The 18411-nt window shown below is 47.8% G+C and overlaps 1 long non-coding RNA gene across 2 annotated transcripts; it reads left to right on the top strand.

The window, feature by feature from the left end:
- Nucleotides 1-1245: 1245 nt before the first annotated feature.
- Nucleotides 1246-10214, top strand: LOC139050279 (uncharacterized). Of its 2 annotated transcripts, none has more exons than XR_011508829.1 (3): nt 1246-2136; nt 2611-3382; nt 8759-10069. It is a non-coding gene; the product is annotated as an uncharacterized lncRNA (long non-coding RNA). The 2 variants fall into 2 exon arrangements; XR_011508828.1 differs by lacking the exon at nt 8759-10069 and adding an exon at nt 10102-10214 and having other exon boundaries at nt 1248-2136.
- Nucleotides 10215-18411: the final 8197 nt, after the last annotated feature.

Here is an 18411-nt window from a genome sequence, read left to right as displayed (position 1 = left end):
GCGTCACCGTCATTACTTCTGCGTCGTGGGCTGCCATGAACAAGAAGGCCTGAATCCCAACATCAGACCGTTTTTTTTCAAGGCCTCACGAAGTGGAGCGTCGGGCGCGCTGCATAGCTGCAATTCGTCGCGCTGAGTAAGCGAAACTTCGCGCCACATGCTGACTGCTCCGCCTGTCTTGAAGCTTGCTTGATTATCTGCGTTCTAAATTTCGGTCTTTTGCACCTACAGTCCCGACACCACACCGACATAGCAGCAGGCATGGCTGGTAATTCACGATTCGAGACCCGGCCACAGCGACAATGAACAATTCGACCGATGCGAAGTGGTTAAGTGACCAGGTGTGTGCAAATGACCACAAATGGCCGGGCTGATTCGGTGACAATTCACTACCCCACTACGAGAAGCACAGGTTAGATAGTTAAATGTGCTCATACTTGACCTCAAGTCAGCATGTTGAGGCAGCGCAGCAAGGTAGTATTGATTACAGCAGATCGATGTTCGAGCGCTGTCATTAAAAGCTACGTAAAGCGAGCAGCGCACGAGCTCGCGCTGCAGCGCGATTCGCACGTACGTGCGAGCTCATATGCATTGCATCAGTTATTACCAGTTACTAAAAGGACAGATGGCTGCTACGACAACGCAGGCATAACAACTTGTTTAGCGGCATGCAGTCAACAAAGATTGCAGGAGGCCCGCCGTTTCGCGGCATGTCGAAAGACCGCTGCCGTCGCGGCGCGTACGATCGTGCGCTCGAGTATAGTTCGTACATCGCGGCGCGTGCCGTCGTGTGCTCGAGCAGTTCCGTACACATGATGTCTGCTTATCGCTGCTGTGGATTCATTTATAGCAAGCATTTCCTCGCGTTTGTGCACCTGAATCTAGCAGCGTGCAAACCTAACCTGAAGTTCCACTTCGTACGCGACTCGCTTCACTTGCGATTGACACCGCGCTAAAACTTCACCGCTTAATTCTTGAACGGCATACAGGTATTCGGCACTGCATAATTTCTTGCCTTTACGCAGCGTGCCACCCCTGAAAAAATCTTCGGCACCAGATATTCGCTGCAGGCCGTGATACAACACAACCAAAAGTGGCGGGTCCATATTGTAAACGTGCTTTCCGAAGCAGACGACCGAACTTGGTACGACCCATTTTAGGACAGAGGGCGCTTTTTAGCACCTTTTTCGCAGCGCCCCCTGGGCAATGCAAGAGCCCCATAGAGAGTTAGCTTGTTCTCTAGAGCAATGTCTAGAGCACGATGGAAGAATACTTGTCTAGAGTTAGTATACTAACTATATGCTGTAACCTGTAATGACCTCTCAAGCGGAGCTGTGAAACTGAAGTAGTTTCATTTCCAATAATTTATCGTTTCTTTATTTCATTTATTAAGCACAAGTAATTTCCCCTACGTTTTCCTTGGTGTCAGTGTTTGTTGGCTTCTACGAACGTTAGGCATGCGCATGGCATGCATGGCATGTGTGTTATCAGTGTGACATAGCATTCTCGACAGGAAAGTAGCGAGCGCAGATATTTTAAGAAAAGAAAGACAAGCAAGGCATATGATGATTTTTGTTGTGGGACAAGATAAATCCCAAACACCATGGTCCCAAATGGAAAGTGTCTGCGTTCACCCGGTGAACGCAGCGCAAGCGTTAGGTTCACCCAAACGTCACGTCCGGGACGCCACATGTGGTCTTTGTTTTTTTCACGTCCGTGATGTCACATCCGGCCTTTTTGGCGGCATAATATGGCATATGGCAGGCTCGGAGTGCACGAAGCGGTGGATCGCTTATTTTTCGGGCTTTTGGTTCTCGTAAGTATACTTCGTCTTTGCGTTTGATGTGCATCTACTACGCGTAGCTAATCTTTCGACTGCATGATGCCATATATAGGTGTTCTGTGATGATACTTTATAGCCAGGTTCCTCACGAGCTTTTGTGATGCATTGCAGGGACCGCCACACCGGCCAGCCAGTGCTACAGTGTCCTAATGCAGAGAACGTATATTACACGGAACTGCGCTCCTTCAGAGTTATTTAGAGTCTTTGTCAGAAGCACGTAACAGTAACATTACTTGGTTACGGTGCTGCTACATGGCAGAATATTTGAATGGCAGATGTCCCGAGTGCGGCATGTAAGTACGTAGTACGTACGCGCGCGTGTTTAGCCTAAATAAGAGTTTCTATTGTTCCCCAATGGAAATGCACATTCCTGATGCATGGTTCAGATCTGCCGGCTAAGGGCGGTAGTGAATAAAGTCACCAAATTGCGGCGTCGTTGCGGTCTCGCATTGCGGCCTCATTGCACGGTCGGGAAAAATTGCTTTAGAACCAAAATTTCGCTGCGCTGTCAGTAGCCATTCACTGATAAGCTTTCTCCGCAGCGTAATGCTCAGTGCAGGTGTGATGGGGGTTGTGTGTGCGGTCGGTATGTGACCGATATTCCTGAACGCAGTGTCATTCAGCGATGTGCACAGCTGTGGCTGATTGTAGAATGTGGGCTGTGACAGGAGTGATGGGGACCATGCTCCTGCCTCGGCCAAGGTTGCAGCGACTTCAGAGCTGCAGGGAGCGCCCAGGCAGAACCTAATCTCTGCCCTATGCTGCAGCTCCAGCTTCTTGAGACGGGCACGTGGTAGTGCCACGAGTGGGAGGACGTACCGCAGGCGTGAGGTGGCTACTGCATGGTCCAGCCGCAGAGCCCACCTAGTGGTGCAGCTCTGTCCTCGGGCAACAAGCTGGGAGACTGCCTTATGGACCCGGAGGACCTGGACATGCAGGGTCTTGACAGCAGGCAGCCAGGTCAGCCGGTGATGAACGTGTAGCCCCGGGTACGTCACTGCCGGGCTTCAAGGTCGCCTTGCAGTTGCAGCTGTGCAGCGGGCTGTTGCTCTTGGGTGGAGCAGCATGGCCTCCGTCTTCCTTGCCGAGATGGCAAGGCCAATGCAGCTCAGGTAAGCAGCGGCGGTGTCGAGGGCTCTTTGCAGAGCCGAGCGCGCACTGCTGTGGCTGTGTGGTGGATTTCGCACACATAGGGCGATGTGGTCCGCGTTGATGGAGGTATTCACGTGGTTGTGGGGGTCAGTCTGCAGGACAGCAGGCAGTCGGGCCAGGTTGAACAGGAAAGGGCTCACCACTGATCCTTGTGGGACGCCCTCTACCAAATAGGTCCAGGGCCTGCTGAATGACTGGATAGGGCAGGCCGTTAAAGGCCCCCTTCATGCCGATAAGCACCAGGAGCACGGCGTCACCGCAGGCCTTGGCCTCTTCCAGCGTGGAGACCACGTCCACGATGGAGTCCGCACTGCATCAGCTCCGCCGGAAGCCTATCTGCTCATCGGCCAGAAAGCAATGGCCTCCATCAGCTTGCAAGCAGCAGAGGTGAGTGAGACTGGCCGATAGGAGCTCACGTTTTTCAGCCGGCCTTCAGGATGGGGGCCACGTAGGCTGTGCGCCATGACTCCGGCACCTGCCCTGACTGCCAGATGTTTAAGCAGTCAAGCAGGTGCAGCTGCTCGCTGGCGGCCAGGTTGCGAAGCATTTGGGTTCCTGGTGCACTGCGATGCTTGGAGCTCGTGCAGCGTCAGCGGGTCCTGGTAGATAGCCATAACCTGGCTCGATGGCCACCCTGGGTGGTGAGAGAGAAGGGAAGACGGAAAGGCAGGGAGGTTAACCAGGCTGAGTCCAGTTTGCTACCCTACACGTGGGGAGGGGAATGGGGAGTGAAAGAGGGAGAGAACTTAAGTGTAGGATGTCTATAGTCGGGCACTCAAGTCTGTTGCCCTCAGGCAGCGAAAAAGCGCTCGGACTGCTTTCTGGGCCAATGAACTGTGAGGCCAGGCTCCCAAGACTGGATGACAGGCCATTTACAGAAGCGAAGACCCTGTGTGGTGGTTGTGCAGGCAGCTAGGCAGGCTGACGGAAGGCTGCCCTACCTTCTGGATGGCTGCAGTGCGTGGTACAGCCAGCGCAAACTGGTTGGCGAGGAGCTCCGCAAGGGCCTCTTCGCTGATGCTCAGCGTGATGGCCACGGCGAGGACAGGTTGTAGGCTTCCTCTCCTGCTGGTGAGGGATTTGAGCAGTCTCCAAGCCAGGGGTCCCCTGGACCTGCCCTCGATGGCAGAGCAGAGGCTCCTCCTGCGCCGGGCTTGGCGTCTGCAGCGGGCATCTGCACGTCTGTACTCGGTCCAATGCTCTGCCTTGCCCGTCCGGATTGCTCCACGCTCCATATGGCGCCTGGAGGCACGTATGTTGAGCAGGTGGAGGTCCGGAGCGGGGGTATCTGGTTGGGTAGAGCACTGAACGGTGGCAGCCTGAGCACAATCCACGATGGCGCTCAGGAAGTCACGGCCATCGTCCAACTTGCTGCAGTGCTTCCGGAACAGGGACCAGTCTGTGACGTAAGTTCTTGACCTAGGCCTTCTCCCAGACCTGGGGCTGATCACAATAGGGAAGTGGTCAGACCCCCATTTGTCCGAAGTTGTGGCCCAGGAGTAGGAGCACTGCTCAGTGTTGAGGGAGAGGTCAATGGCCGTGCGAGCTCTGCGGTAGACGTAGGTGGGCTCCCTGGTGTTCCAAGGTCAGCAGGCCAGCTCAGCTGATGGCATCTGTGAGGCCTTTGCCTCAGCGGGTGCAGCTGCGGCTTCCCCAATCCGTGTGGTGTGCGTTGAAGTCACTGCACAGGACTGCATGCCCACCAAGGCGAACAGCCAGCTGGATGAGGCTGGAGGGATCCCACGGCTTTCCTGGACGGATGCAGATGCTCGCCACAGCCGTGTCCTGGCTGCCAAGGCGTACCACAACGGCGCATGACTCCAAGGGGCCACCGGCGATGTCAGCAACAGGTAGAACAGCACGCGCCAGGGTGCTGCGGACATAGATTGCCGTGCGTGGCTTTCCTGGCTTATGGACTCCATCTAGGCAGGGTGCCGCAGTGCAACTGCGTGTGGCACAGGTGGTGGCACCCGAGTAGTCGGGAAGCCGTAGGTTCTCGGCCACGGCATATGTCTCCAGCAGTGCGAGTACCGTATAGTGCGGAATATAGGTTGAGGTTTTTTCCCAAAAATATTACTAAAAGTTCACCCCTTGACTTGCATACCGGCCCTTGGCACAGCATGAATAGTCGTCTGGCAGCATGTAGGAGCGCAGACCTTTCGGCATCCACATTGTTATCGCCCCCTTGGTGACCGACGCGGCCCAACTCGCGGGCGCTGCGCGGTTCTTTATTCTGACGAAGTTCTTTATTCTATGGCGCAGTGCACCCGGAGCTCAAAGACAGGGTGGCGGATTTTGTCCGCGAGCATCGTGCCAGATCTTTGCCAGTCACAGCAGAACTCATCTGCATCAAAGCTATTGAGATCGCCCGAGAATCCGGACTGCCCAAGGAACAATTCAAGGGCTCCATTTATTGGGTTCGTCGCTTCATGCAACGCAAGGGATTCGCACTTCGACAGCGCAAATCAATCTGGCAGAAGCAGCCAGAGGCATACGAGGACAAGTTGGTCGAATTCCAGCGCTATGTTATCCGTCTCCGGCAGCAGCATGGCTACATGTTGGTACAGATCGGCAACGCTGATGAAATGCCGGTGTGGTTCGACATGCCGTCGCTCACCACAGTGTGCGAACGCGGCACAAAAGAAGTCTAGCTTCTTTCTACGGGGAACGAGCATTCACGGTGATGCTCGCGTGTACTGCAGATGGCAGAAAGCTGCCCCCATACATAATATTCAAGAGGAAGACGCTGCCGAAAGAGGCTTTCCCACGGGATGTCGTTCGCGTGAATGAAAAGGGCTATATGGACGAGGCCCTCATGCTCAATTGGATTAAGACCGTCTGGAATCGGCAACCAGGGGCACTCTTGCGGTGTCCGAGCATGCTCGTCTTGGATGCCTTTCGCGGGCACTTGACCGCAGGATTGAAGCTGGCGCTCCGCGACGGGAGGACGGAACTCGCCGTCATTCCGGGAGGCATGACGTCAACACTTCAGCCACTGGACGTCGTGCTCAACAAGCCTGTTAAAGACCGTGTCCGTGAACAATATAATCAGTGGATGGCCGGCGACAACCTGATGACCCCAACCGGCCAGCTGCGCAGGCCGCCTCTCGTCACTGTGGCCACATGGGTGTCGCAGGTTGTGCTCGCTGCCCAACGATATGGTGGTGTGGGCATTCAAGAAGTGTTGCATAAGCAAGAAGTGTTGCAAAATTTTTTGCATAAGCCAGGAACGCACACAGGAGTCCAAAGAACTTTGTCACCAGGAGAAAAAGTTACAGCACAGTGGGTCGAGTCGTAACGAAACTTGCGAGCGTCCTGGGAGACGTCGGTGTTAAGCGGGGCGAGGCGTCTGCACTCTGCGAGGCGAGACACAAACTGTTCCAAGAAAGGAACTGATGGGGGTACAGGAGTCGAAAGGAATGATACATCAAGAATGAAACTTGGTGAACAGCCATAGATGAAGAAAAAATGTTAAAATCCAGTGGTACGTTGCGTAGCCATGTTATAGGCGAATGTCATGAACGACAGGATTGCATCCCCGTTCGTGTGGCCAGGGTAGATGTACATCGCAATCATCAAGCTGTTGGTCTGCGGATGGTAACTGGAAGTCGCCTTGCGAATTGTGTTAGAGGCGCACAGAACTTCGGTAAGGATAGAAGAGAGGAAGACTGCTGCGGTCACTGAGGAGAACGCGCGGAGCGCTGCGGTGTAAGATAATGTTGTGTAGAAAGAAATCGGCGACTTCAGCAGCAGTCCAGGATGGTAGAGATGCTGTCTCCGCATAGCGTGTTGGATGGTCTATGGCCGTTGCAATCCAACGATTTCCATGTGAGGTCATGGGAAGAGGACCGTACAAGTCTATTCCAACTACTTCAAAAGGCAAAGCGGGACAAGGCAGAGCTTGTAAAGAGCCAGAAGGAGCTGTTGGGTTTGCTTTGACAATGAACGCAGGGTGCAACATACTTCGCAACGGCTGAAGATGGGCCAGGCCAGGAGCAGCAACTTCATATTCTGTTGTAAGTCTTGTGGTAGCCTAGAGGACCAGTCGTCACATGATCGTGAAAGGCTTCAAGCACCTCACATTGCAGAGAACATGGTATGACCGGGACCCATTTGTTGCCATTGATGTGATAAATGCTACGATGTAAAACCCTATTGTGCAGCTTGAATTGATTAAGTTGTCGACGAAGTCAGGCCTTTGGAGGTGACGAAGAATCTTCCATGTGTTGGAGAATAGTTCAGCAGTATGGGTCGATGCGTTAGTGGGACACAAGGACAGATGGGCTGTTGTGTCTTAGCCATTCGAGGGCTACAATGGGTAAAGCCGATGAAGAGGACTCGGGACGTACACAATCGCGGAGAGGTTATGGTGAATCGTCATGATTCGGCAGAGGGTAGCAAGAGAGAGCATTGGTGTCTTGATGCTTCTTTGCAGCCCTGTAGGTGACATTGAAATCATACTCCTGTAGGTGAAGCACACAGCAACCCAGGTGACCTGATAAATTCTTTAGCGATGAAAGCCAGCACAGTGTGTTATGGTCGGTAACGACTGTGAAATGGCGGCCATGAAGACATGGGTGAAATTTTTGCACGGCCCAACAGCAAAGCACTCCTGCTTGGTTATGGTGTAGTAATTTTCTGCACTGGTTAGTGCACGACTAGCCTAAGCTATTACTTGTTCGCGGAATGTGTTGTCGCATTGTAGTAGAATGGCACCGAGACTGACTGCTAGCGTCGGTGTGAAAGATGGTGGGCGCGGTTGGATCAAAGTGGCGCAGTACTGGGTCTGACGTCAGGGCATGTTGCAAAAGCAGGAAAGCATGTTCACATTCGTCGGACGAAACAAAGGGTGCATTACTGGGGAGGAGTTGATGGAGCGGGGACGTAAGTGTAGCGAAGTTGCATATGAAGTGCCGGAAGAAGCAAGTCCAAGAAAACTGTGCATGTCTTTTTGATGCAGTGGACACAAAATTCGAGGATGGCAGTAAGCTTCTCGGGGTCCGGACGAATACCTTCTTTGCAGACTATGTGCCCCAGAACTTTGATGGCCTTGCTGGCCAAACTGCATGTGCGTGTGTGTGTGTGTATGTGTGCGCGCGCACACGCGCGTGTGCGTGTGTTGAGCTGCAAACCAGCATTTGCAAGACAGGCAAGGACTTCATCAAGATGTTGCAAATGTTGTGAGAACATGGTTGAAAACACAATGTCGTTGAGATAGCACAAACAGGTTTTCCATTTCAAGCCACACAAGACTTATCGATCATGCGTTCGAATGTGGCAGGCACATTGCAGAGTCCAAAACGCATCGCACTGAACTCGTAGAGCCCATCAAGGGTAGCAAATGTCGTTTTTGCTTTGACGGATTTGGACATCGGTATTTGCCAGTAGCCTGGTCTAAAGTCAAGGCTAGAAAAATACTCAGCACCGTGGAGTGAATCTAGTGCATCATCCATCCGTGACGCGGGGTGAACATCTTTGCGCACGATTTTGTTCAGCGCACGGTAACAGACGCAAGAACACACTGAGCTGTCTTCGTGACAATTGCAACGACATGAGTGTCAACAGCTCAAGTGACAGATGATCCACGAGGCAACAGTTGGGGTTCGATTTGGTTTATTGCAGTAAGCAATGCAGACCCCTCAGAGAAGCGAATAAGGCCAGGGGTAATCAGAATTGCTCGAGATAGGGTATGGTCATAGGGTAGAATGAATACGCCGCCATCCACAATGTTACAGGAGTTGACACCTATAATCTTTTCTCTAGGTGGCCAAAGAACGTAATCGGAAGAGGTGACGAGACGAATGCATTCTTCGTGGTTAGGAAGAGAATTGCCAGTGGCATCATCCAGTTGTGTGAGGCGCTGACGACAAGAGATAGAAGCAAACGCCAAAGATAAGAAGTCCCACCCCAAGATGAGTTCATGGGTCACTCACGAAATACGGCAAAAACAATGTGGTGAAGAATTTAGTTTATGGACACACAAACAGGACACGGTGCGATTGGACGAATAATAACCTTGGCCGCTGCACAAAGAGAAAGGCCGGAGTAAGGCAATTCTTGTGTTTTATAGAGTCCCAAACAGTCACATGGCAATAATCGCCAAGCGTCTTGTAACATGGAGCCACCTCAGAATTGCGCCAAACAAAGATGATGGATGCAGCCAGTCTTGCCAGATAACTACATTTTGACTATTCTGTATTGTTTGCATTTTTTGTGTAAAAGGAATTGTTGCAGAGAGTTTTATCTTCAGTGGCCTTCAGTTGACGTCATCTGCTACAACTAGCACATAAGTTAACTCCATAGCACCACTAGGATGGAGACATTGTGTCGTGGGGTGCTTCCTTAAAAGTGGACAAGAAGATTCTAAAGGAAAAGTGTGAGATGGTCACAGTAATAACCAAGGCATTTGGCATGGGAATGACCCAGCTATGAAAGTATTATCAGATGTGGACAAGGCGCCTTGCACGAGTCCCAAGTGTCAAATGTAATGAGTATTGTGCATTGAAAGGGCCAAAAATGTTTTGTACATGCAAGGGAACACTATGGGCATTTGATAACAGTTGCTTAGATGTACTACATTAACAGGAACCAAACGAACTCCCTTAGACATAAGCATGCAGCAAATTCAAGGACTAGATGAAGCTTCAAAGAAGTAACTGCATTTCATGTAGGATAGGTGTGAATGACCTTTGTGCATGAGATCAGTGACAAAAACACTAAATGAATGCAGTACAGTGTCTGTATCATATCTTGTGCAGACCAAACTAGCCTGGAGTTTCAGCGTTCATTGTCAGTTCATTTAAATAGGCACTACATTGTTCAAAGTGCAGTATTGTTCTACAAAACATAATATGCAAGATGTAGCATGCTAACCCTCGTGGCTCAACAACTACTGAACCGAAACCTCAATGAGCAGTGAAGCTTCCTTGTAATTTTCATCGTAACCATACGTTCGCTCTTGAAAGTGAACCTCTTTAGTGAATTTGCTTGTGTATTAATTTTTCTTTAGGCAAGTATTTTTTATACATGTTAATGTCTCAATCCTGCTTTTTCTTTCCGGGGCTAAAACAAAATGCCTCTTATTTCACTTTGATTTTTTGACCTAGGAAGCCATCATCTGGTGCTGTGTACAGCAAGCACATGCTTCGGACAAGGAGGGAGCCAGCACCATATCTACATCAGCAAGAACCTCGGTGCTCAAAATAAACATTTTCTGTGCAAATACCTGTCTTTTTATACTTCCAGCGTGAATTAATAAGTTTCTTTTGCCTTCACATGCAGGAAGGTTTATAGGAATAAATAGTGACTGTTGAATGCCCAGGAAAAGCCTTGAAGCCATTCTACTTGTACAGTGATAAAGTACATGTGTACTTGAACTTGATAGTTCAGAAACGAAAGGCAAAGTAACAGGCAAAATGCTCGGGGCAGCAGTCGTATAAATGGTAGATGAACACAGCTAATTGTGCTGTCCAGTTTCATTCAGTTTGACCAAATGTTGCAAGAATTGCCTTCAATATGAATCATTCAGTTTAGCCAGCTAAAGTCGAACTCGTACAAACTTTGGAATGTCTGCTGGGAATTTTAGCATAAATGGTATGTGTGCATCCTTCAGCAGCACCACAAGCCCAGTAAGGTTTTTGCGTTACTGTCCCCCCTCCCTTGGGGTTATTGCAGTGTCTACTTCACGTGCTTGAGGGTATAATGGAGAATGACTCCATTCTCCAATGAGAAGGCTATATAAATATGCAGGACAAGAGCTTGTAGGCCTGGTTATAAGCATGAATTAGATATGTATAGACCAAAGGCAATATGAATACAATATGTTAAATTGCATCCATATGTGGGAACTGCCCACATCAAAGGAAAGAAAGTGCAATACTTGCAACCTACCAACATAAACATCAGTCTAGGGAAGGATTCTGTAAGGATCCACTAAGTGGACTGTTTCAGCACACACTGATTAGGTAGAGCTATAAGCTGGTAGAGCAATTGGCAATCATCACCATGGGCTCTCGTGCTCTATTCATTCAGCGTGTACTGGAATGGACAGTCCCCTTAGTCAACACTTCCAGACTAGCCCCCTAGGGCTGTGGAAGCACGCAGTATATTAAGCTTAAGTCTGGAGTGCTACCTTCTGCTTATGTGGCAAGTCCTCCTGTTTACCTGTTCCTTTCAACTGAGAGCTGAGCACTGCCTAGGTTAAGTCAGAAAAAGCAACCAGCGTCCATAGAATTCAAACTATTACTATTTGCCCTATACAAGGGGACAGTGAAGCCTAAAATGACACTTGACTTGGGCCATATTTTTCACGATATGCCCAAGAATATTGGGATTTCCCATCAATTTTACCCTTCCTACATCACATAGTGAACAACCTGAAAACTTAACACTGTTGCGCAGAGCGATGAAGGGTCAGGATTTGAGCGAGAAAACAACACATGACACCTGAGCGCAAACTATGAACTGGTTTATTTTTCTGCAAGTGAAGCGTACATAAAGCCTACACGCATGCACAGGAGTCCTCTTCCCGGTCTACCTACACCCTCTATTGTCAGTGATTATGCTAATCTCTTTATTGCTGAGTGAAATAGACGGCGGGCTGACACATGAGCCCTGTGGGTCCACCTTGAGGTTGTATGCTTCCACGACTTGTCTTTTCCTTTGGTTCCTACTTTTCAGCAGAATCATGCCCTTGTGATAATCACCAGTTGATAGTTTGTGCTCAGGTGTCTATTGTTTTCTCGCTCAAGTCCTGTCCCTTCGTCACTCCGCACAACAGTGTTAAGTATGTTGAACCAACTAGCACACTGCACAATTTTCCTGATCTCGAAAACAATTGTAAACTAAAGTCCGTGAGAAACAAAGTGTTCTGTCATGACATACAGATTTATGCATGATCACTTTGCTATATAAAAATACAATTTTAGCCAATGTTAACGAAGAGCTTCACTTCTGGAGTTCACTTAAATAATGTCTGTGATGCATTGTGACAGTACGAGGTCCTGGAGATCCCACTGTGGAGATATGTCAACATTGAGCCTATTCCTGTTTAATGTATGGATAGATGCCTTCACGAAGAGTTGGAGAAACTGCACAATACAATGTTTTATATCACATGTAATAATTATGCTGTGATAAAGTGTACACGCTGAGCTTAATGTTTTAGAAAAGCTCAAGAAAAGGCTCCAGAATAGGTATGATGGATAGGCAACCTTTTATTTGGCTCTCTTCATAGTGAAATCTAGACGCATCACCTCAGCCACACTTAGTAAAATCTGTGGGCTCGTACTGCCCATGCCTTTACTGCACAAGTTGCCTTGGTGCTCCCAGTCTTGACAGGTAACACTTCAGCACACTCTCATGCACGTGTTTGTTCCAAAGCTACAGCTGCTAACTAAAGTAACTCCCACATGCGATTCTGTAACTCTAGACCTAACTGCAAAAACGCATGCAGTACTACGAGTTTGGCATGGAGTCCACATGACAGGTGCACAACTTCAAATTTCGTATAGGCAACAGATAACTGGTAACCTGTTAGAGTAACAAAATGGATGCCAAGGAAAATTCACCCAAAGCCTTAGGCAGGAAAATGAGGTGTTGTGATGAGATAAATAGCAATCACATTTGATCGACTGACTAAAAGCTGGCAGGGGTATTGCATTTGACATGATTGAAATGAGCTGCAGCATGGCATGGTAACTGTGGCAGCCTTTACAATGCCGCGCTCTCTGAATTACACTTATGTGCACCCATATGCTGCAGCGACCAACTGTTTTTATTCAAGAAAGCCAGGTTTGTGGTTCAGCACACATCATACGCTGGCAAACTCACTGATGAGTCGATCAACTCCCTGAGATCATCCCATGAGTCTGAGTGAGCCCAGCTGAGCAGTATTTTGGCGAGTTTGAGCCCGAGTGAGCTCGGCTGAGTAGTATATACTACTCATAAGAATATATATCCTTATGAGTTCAAGTGAGCAGCTAATTATAATTTTGGCGAGTCTAAATAGTGAGTTCCGATTATTTTGCCAACATATATATGGTCCGTGTACTTTCGAAATTCAGCTACGAGACTTGCGCATAGGTTGGAAATTAAGCTTCTCGCCAAGTGACTACTGCATAAATGATCATAGAGCTAGCGAAGAACGATACGCCTTAATGATGCAGCGTGCCGCGCGGGATCCATGTGTGCAGCGTGCCAGTGGATGGGTGCGTGTTTGGGAAATTAGGGGGTTTCGACCCATCCACAGATAATTTACATAATACCTTTCTCCATAGTGTATTATTGCGATAGCAATTTTTGGACACCCTAAGCGAATTTTCGCCATCGCCCTGATGTTTGGTTTAAAGTCCAAGTGTGACAAAAATTATAGTGCTCCGTTGCATCCCACATGCTGGGGTTAATTGCGAATGAAAGGGTGCGATTGTGAGCCGAGAAGGATGGCAGCTTTATGCGCGCTGTCCACGTCCCGTGATCAAGTGCGCGCTAGGGTCAGAGAGCGCGCGACGTCTCTTGCCTGGCCGTGCCCGTGCATATGGCTGTCCGCGCGCAGCAGAGTGCATATACACGGCCCGCGCGTGCCACATTTTTAAAAAGTAATTTGCGGCCGGTGTAAAGGCGGCAAGCCGACGTGGCTGGTGGTTTCACGAGTGTCAATAGGAAGTAGCGATATCTAAGTTTCGGGCGAAACTTAGAGAACAGTGACTTCCTTAGAGGGGCCAAAATTTTGGGGCGCATGAGCGGCACCTGTAGTAGAATGCAGTGTTCCATTGTAAAAAAAAAATTGATGTAACAAAATAGAGTGCTGAGTGTTACGTCTTTGTTACATCAGGGTTCAACAAAAATTAAGCGCTGGAAATCAGCGCTGGACGCACATGCAACTCCTTACTCCACACTGAAAACATTTTTTTTAAAATACTTTGTACATTTGTATAAATCCCTACCTGCGGATATTCCTCTGGTTTAGCCTAATTATGTGCTGCCTACTTAACTTACTGACGCAGCATACGTATCATTGCGAAATTTATAATTTTTTGCTTTTAGAAAAAGCATCGAGTTATTGAATTTTGCGAACAGAAAAAAAATTGCAACTTCCAATATAGCGCGCTTCCTAGGCTATTAAATAGCTACAATGTTCAAGGAACGTACTGTTTCCATGAGTGGTTTACTCATGCAGTAAGATGTACTGCTCCTACACCTTGTAATAAAAAGCATATGCATCGACACATAGCAGCTGATATTCTTGCTTATTTTCTCATCACAGAGGTAGATGGGGCACATGAACCAATATGCTCACACAAATCAACGTGACCAACTACTGCGGAGACATGGCAACGAATTCTTTGTTTACCTTGTACACCACAAGTGCGAGGTTTGCGCATTAATTTGACTTCATGAAACCCTATTTATACTACAGGCTTTACGGCAATGCTTGCATGCAGTGCGGTTAAGCGCTCGACGAAACTGCACATATTATATGATTTGTTTGATATTAACTCGAGATGCAAACGTTTGTGCAGGCAGGCAAGCAATGTATCCATTCACGCAGCGCACCAAAATAGCGAGGTATATGCATTGAACTGGTTTCATGACATCGTACTTTTGCCACTAGCTTTACGGCAGTGCTTGTGTATAGTGCTGCGAAGCACGACGGAACTGCACGTTATTATACGGTGTGCTTGAAATCCACTCGAGATGCAAACGTTTGTGCAGGAAGGGAACGAATGATTTAATTCACGTAGCACAACGCGAGAGCGCGCTCTATGCAGTCCTTTGATTGAATAAAACTCTATTTCTGCCACAGGCTTCACAGCAATGCTTGTGTAGAGGGCTGTGAAGCTCGACGCAGCTGTAACAACATCCCACAGTACACCCGATTTTTACCGAGTTTGTTTTAAAGGGCCCCTCACAGGCTACATAACAAATTTTGGTTATACACTGAAAGTTGTTACGTGCCCTCTAAGAAGTGTTCTACCGCAAGCATTTTTCAAATTGGTTCATTAACAGCAGATAGAGAATGATTGAAGTGCCGCGAACGCATGATTTCAGGAGGCGAGCGTCGCCGCCTATATAAACACTCTCTCGACATTCCCCGTTTCGCCTGTGTAAGCAAATTTCCTTCACTGCGTTCTCCCATACCGGAGCCGAGGGGTCGCGGCGGGTATACCCTGCCGTCTTCTTTTTTTCACCGTCACCGGCACACTTCCGGTGACGGTGTCGCGCGAGCTGTTGCGCTTGTCTCGTTTCCTGTAGCGGACGATAATACGCGCTCTACACGAGAACACGTGATTAGCGGTATAAGTCAGTGCCCCAGCACTGAGGCAAACGCGAGAGGATAAAAGAGCATTCATGATCGCAATGCTGGAACACAGTAGACAATGACGTATAGTTTCGTTCTCTGCGCGCGTGCAAACGTCGGGAAAAGGAGACGAAACGGAAATTCATCTCTCTTGCTACAGTGCGAAGTAAAACAAAAGCACCCAGACATTCGGGTTGTATTTTTCATTATTTCTCTAAACTTTAATTAGTTCATTGCAGCAACAGATTCAACAAATAACTGATGCTGCCTTGAATCTAAGTCACGTGTCACTCTGAGTGCCATCACAGCACAGCCTGTGCTCCTATGCAGCAGCAAAGTTACGGGCATTCATCTGCTTGCTGCTGCAATAACATTATGACACTTTAACTCAGAGGTACGATTTTTGTTGCGTGAGATTATAGATAGCCAGTAGACTACTTGTCTGATGTTAAATGCTATGACCCACTGGCAATCCACGATGCACTCAACGAAAATGTTTTTATGTTGTGTGTGGCGTGACTCACCAGTGACCCACACGCAAGAATTCTCGCTCTTGTGTTGCCATCTGAGGTTTGAAATTGCAACTAATATATATTTTTATTGCATTGGACATGGGGTGGCATGTTTGTTTCGGAGAGTGGAGTGGCGGCGCATTTCTCAGTTTGGTTTCTTGCAAACTTTCGCAGCAGTCTTTGAAATACGTGCCATTGGAATAAGTACCTGCATTTTTCTTGCTACTCCCAAACTTTTCAGCGTGTCTAATAGATAGATCCTCATGCCCCTTACGGATGAAAAAAAAAAAAGCACAATGCAGAGGAAACAAATAAACTTAGTTTTGGGCCAGAAGAATGCACCAGCAACTTCGCGATCACCAGCGGATGAGTCAAGTGCTTCAGTGTCAGATGTTCAGCAGTGGACAGTGAAATCAGTGACAAAGATAGTGTTTACGAACCATCACAGACCTCAGCCAGCATGTCGAATGGAGAGTCAGACCTGACTGATGATTCTGAGGTGAATGATTCAGGATACAATGCTCTCATTTCTCTCAGCCCATCTCTAGAGAAATGGACACCGGCAACAACCACTTCGCCTAGTGTGACACCACACGTACTCTAGGCCGCCCACTATCATTCAGTTGCCATCTGGCCGTTATGCCCCATCTTTATGTTCACTGTTTATTACGGATGACATTTGGCAAATGATGGTCAATGAAACAAACAGGTTCACACAAGTGTTGAAGTCAACTACTCCTAAATCTAAATCACGCTTGAAAAATTGGACGGAAACCAATGCCAAAGAAATTAAAGCATTTATTCGAATACTGATTTGTATTGGTCTCCTCCGTCTTCCTACTCCCAAATCTAAATCAAAGTTGAAAAATTGGATGGAAACCAATCTCCAACAAACGAAAGCATTTGTTGGAATACCAATTTGTATTAATCTCGTCCATCTTCCTATCCGAGTCACTACTAGGCAAAAAGTAACCTGTATGGTGTTGAACTCATTCATCAAAATATGAGCCGTGACCGCCTTTTCCCTACTTTTGAGGTTCCGGCATTTTGCGGACAATTAACTGGTTGCAGAGTTGCAGGATCATGTCTTTAAGATCCATCCTCTGGTAGAGAAATTGAACCAAAATTTTTGCCACTGTGCTTGAGCCAGGAAAGGAGGTTGTGATAGATGAAACAATAGTGCCATGGCGTGGCAGACTTTCGTTCTTACAGAGTCAGGCTGTTCAAGGCATGTACCAAAGACGGTTACAGGCTAAAGGTTGATGTATATGCCGGAAAGTGTGACTGAACAATTGGCATCGGACATGCCGAAGATGTATGCTTGAAACTCCTGCAAAATTACAAGGAAGTTGTGTGCCCGCTGTCCGTAGACAACTTCTACATGAGCTTGCCGCTCACTTTTCGCCTTCTAAAGGAAGACACTTTCATTCGTGGCACAGTTTGCTCAGTGAGGAAAGGGCTGCCAAAAGATCTCACTGAAGTAAAGGTTGAAAATGGCAGTGTTACCGAACTTCAGTCCAAAAATGGAGTGAAGGCACTGAAGTGGATGGACAAGAGGCCTGTTCTGATACTCACATCTGTCGCCAAATATGAAGCAACTTTGGTGGACAGTGGGAAGAAAACAAGGGACAATGCACCAATCATGAAACATCAGGCCGGTCTCGATTACAATGCAGCAAAAAAGGGCGTCGACTATAGTGACCAAATGACGTTATACCACAACTGCCTTAGAAAAGGACTCAAGTGGTACAGAAAGGTAGCTGTTGAGTTGCTTGTTGGATGTGTCATCATAAATGCGTGGAACATTCGCGGCATGCTTGAAGGAAACTCTACGCCAATTATAAAATTTCAAGATGAACTGGCTCATTCATTGTTCGGCCCTTGTCAAGACAACATCGAAGAAACTCGTGGGAGAAGTGTCCACATGCTAAGAAAAACTGGCACATCGGCACACGACACTCAGTGGCTCTGCACTGGCTGCTATGCGGCCAACAGTACCAGCAGTAGCCCAAACACTATGGTGAGAGTGAGAAAAGTGACCACATTCTGTGAATAACGCCCCGGCAAGCCATTCATCTGTTTGTTGTGCTTTAATTCTAAGCACAAGTAACCTGAGAAGCAAGCTAGCTTCAACTGTAAAATGAGTAGGATGAAAACTTCAAGATATGGCTAATGTTCATACTAAATTTTAGCCTTTCTCTAACTAATAAATATTTCTAACACAGGAACTGACTTCTTGTCTTTTTTAATGGCAAGCACTTTGTAGTTCAACATAGGTTTCTAGCATCTTGAATCCATTGAGGGGCTACAGAATGTATTAAAGAAAGCTAAAAATGCATAATGTTGTGCTGAATGTGATCAAGACACATGTACAAGAAACTATAGTCATTAGTTCGATGAGGACAGTAATGTGCTTTAGCAAGTTAGAACTTTGTTACCAACTTGCCCACATTCACATCTTAACAGATTTAACAATGTTTCCACTACGTGGAGAACATTGACCTACAGTGCTTTTATCATACTGAAGAAGGTTGGTGTTCCTATTATAACACGTGTACTTAAGAAGCTCAATCTCTCAGGATTTCATGTTGTTTTACTTGACATAA

Source organism: Dermacentor albipictus, chromosome 1, assembly GCF_038994185.2.
Source record: "Dermacentor albipictus isolate Rhodes 1998 colony chromosome 1, USDA_Dalb.pri_finalv2, whole genome shotgun sequence".
Classification (NCBI taxonomy): domain Eukaryota; kingdom Metazoa; phylum Arthropoda; class Arachnida; order Ixodida; family Ixodidae; genus Dermacentor; species Dermacentor albipictus.
Note: the sequence above shows the minus strand (reverse complement) of the source record. Positions and strands in the feature narration are given on the sequence as shown.